This window comes from Triticum urartu, chromosome 1A, assembly GCF_056163025.1.
Source record: "Triticum urartu cultivar PI428250 chromosome 1A, HENAU_Tu73, whole genome shotgun sequence".
Classification (NCBI taxonomy): Eukaryota; Viridiplantae; Streptophyta; class Magnoliopsida; order Poales; family Poaceae; genus Triticum; species Triticum urartu.
The window spans coordinates 498,902,992-498,906,230 of NC_141873.1; the positions used below are offsets into that span (position 1 = coordinate 498,902,992).

General features: G+C 42.2%; 1 pseudogene; it reads right to left on the reverse strand.

The window, feature by feature from the left end:
* Nucleotides 1-237: 237 nt before the first annotated feature.
* Nucleotides 238-2,670, reverse strand: LOC125536543 (leucine-rich repeat protein 1-like; annotated as a pseudogene).
* Nucleotides 2,671-3,239: the final 569 nt, after the last annotated feature.

The following is a 3,239-nucleotide window of genomic DNA, read 5'->3' on the forward strand; positions in this document are numbered from 1 at the left end:
GAAGCATCAAATGTGTATCAATTTTTTTGAAAGACCAAGTCTATACTTTTGAGAAACTCGAAGGACCAAAAATATACTTTTCTGAACTCGGAAACCCCCCGCAGCTCATATACTTCATAGAAAGTTTTACCAACCTCTCTCTTCTCAATAAAGGCGATTCAATCCTTGGGAGAAAGCAAAGATATATAGGCTCGAGCATCAGTTGGCGGTTTTATTAGGGGAAGTAATGTCACAGCAACAGCCACATCGATCTCAGCTTGTACAGAACAGAAACTAATCAACATGTCTACTCTGGCGCGCACACACACAGCTTAACCTCGCTCACGAATCCAGCTACTCCATGAACCGACGCCGCCCGCTTCGTTAGCTGCATGCTACCACCAGTTTATTTCACTCAGGCGACCAGCGCCATCTAGCACTTCTTGCCCAGGCGCGGGTTGTTGGCAAAGCTGCACCAAATCAACAATGCAGAGAGATGCATGCATGGTCAGCGCTCACGAGCAGTGGTGGAAGAAATGCACATATATGGCAACAAACAACTTGATTATCGGATGTATACTGAAGGCGGATGCGCTGCATGCTTACTACGTACCTACGACGAGGTATGTGCCGAAACGGTCCGGAGGTCGGAATCGGGCCGCAGAAGTCGTTGTTTGAAAAATCCCTGCAGGTGAAACGTAGGGTGGATGAAACGAAGTGCGCGGAGAACAATTGGAGTGCAAAGAATGCATGAAGCTGAGCTCCACTCACGCATCTTTCAGGTTGGACAGCCCAACCAGTTCCTTCGGGATCGGGCCGCTCAAGCGGTTGCCATAAACTTCCCTGTTGATCAGATGCCAAAAGAGTGGGTCAATACCTTTCCGGAAGCGTGTGTTAACGGTGTCATTGGTAAATTGTCACAGGTAGAAATAAACTGGGTTGGAGAGGCTCACAAATATTGTAGCCGGTCCAGTTGGCAAGCTCCGGTGCCAGAGGTCCGGACAGGTTTTGGCGGCCAAGGTCTCTGTTAAAACAAACAAATATCATTACTACTCCAGTTAAAATTAGATGCGTCCAGAAATACAAAAAGGACAGTGTTCCAAGCAGTCACTCCACATGTTCCCTCAAAAAAAGCAGTCACTCAACATGAGGAGGCCTTGATTGGGCCAGGTTCATACTCTTCAGGCCCATGAGTTTTCGACTAGGCCTATCAAAAACTTCATCTAAAAAATAATCATCTATACCAATATAAAAAGACCCAAAAAGGCAGATCCAACTGATCTCGGCCATCGAACTAAGTCAATCCAACGACCTAAACTGCTCCAATAGCGAGCGTTAAACGTGTTTAACGTGCAATTAATATCATACCAAATATTGCACTAATTACAGAATTAACACACAAATAATAGCATACCTAATATCCGCGTGTAATTAATATATTGCCTAAATATTAACGTGCGTTGCACGTGCGCACTTACTAGTATCTACAAGTTTTCTAATTTTTTAGATTGTGGTAGACATGTATGGTTGGGACAGCCTCGTGACCACGTTTGTATCCCCAGTTTTGTGAACTATGAATAGTAAAGCTTGGTGGTTCTCAAAAAAAAAACTAGGTACTCTATATTTAGAGCAAAAGGTCGTCACACTTGGCTGGGTCATCCCACGACCTGAACATTATTCCTGTAATCTTGCCGATTGAGTAATAAAGCACGGCTGTTTTGCCCTGAAAAAATCTTGAAAAAAAAAACTACATCCGTCCAACTATTTTCAAATTCTTCTTCGTTTTTTGTGGTTCTTCTAAAACTAAATAAATTCAAACGACCAAGCAATACGTTTCTTATGTTTTACTCCATGGATTTGCTCCTCTCCAAAAATAAAAGAGGAAAAGGGCATCTGCTCCACTCCAAGTGAGTACCAAAAACCCTCTAAAAAATGAGTAGCAAAAACTGTGCATCAATCCAAAAAATTAATTAAATAAAATTGTGTAAACCAAACATGGCACATTAGATCAGCAGATCGAGTCCATCTTTTTTCTAAAAGAAAACCAAGACAATCATAATCCATTTTTACTCATCCAGTTCCACACCGGCAACGCCAATAGTTTGAACAAGGGTGGTGGATGGATACAAAGCACTTCCACCATTACAAAATAATTGGATTATAGGATCTTTCTAAGTCAAATTGACAAATTTTGTCTAGTCCTATAGAAAAATCCACACAAATTTATTATATCAAATATATATAATATGAAAATATATTTCATCATGAATCTAATGAAACAAATTTTCTTTTATAGGTGACGATATGTTTTTATATAGACTTGGCCAAACTTAATGAAGTTTGACTTAGGACAATCCTAGAACACCAATTATTTTGAAACACGGGGAGTACCAGAGGCACACACATGGACAAAATCGAAATCTTGCATAAAGGAATGGAGGTATCCAAGTCTACTCACATGCAGGTGACGCGTTTGTGGTCGTCGCAGGTGATGTGAAACCAGGTACAAGGGTCCACCAACTGCGGGTCCCAGGTCTTCAACGCGCCGTTTGGGTCCTTCAAGCCACTCTTCAGGGCCGAGAGCGCGTCAATGTCATTGGCCGCCACTGGCGCCAGCAGAAGGGTCGACGCGACGGCCGCAAGGACGATGACTGATAGGGCCAGTAGTGATCCGCCCGCCATGGGCACCATAGGGGTCAGACAGGGCTAGTGGTGTCGTGATGTGAGGGAAGTGGGCGAGCACGACGGGAGATTCTGTGTGGTGTTTCGCTTTGATGGATGGGAGTCAGTTGGTGTGAGGGGTCTTAAAGAGGAGATGTAGAGAGTAGGGATGATGGTGTGCCTTGTAACAGTGTGCCACCTTTGGTTACTAATGCTAAAGATATGATGCATGCATCGGAAGAGTTATATCTATACGCTCATCTAATGCGCATTGGTAGAGTTATATGTCGACGCTCATTTTAATGTCAAAGATATAATCTTATGATAAATGCATGCATTGATAGAGTTAGACCTATACACTCATTTTATGCTAAAGATATCATCTTAAGGACGTAAGGTATGATGTGTTGTGACTGTAATAAAAGAAATATCACCAAATAATTTTTTTCATTTACTCACAACCAGTTTTTAAACAGTAAAAATATTGCCCTCATTGATATTTTTATGCCACTGTATCTATATCAAACATGTTTCATGCTGGCAACTGTGGGTTAAAGCTATATGCGATATTGCCGTGCACAGTAGGTAACATTTTCTCT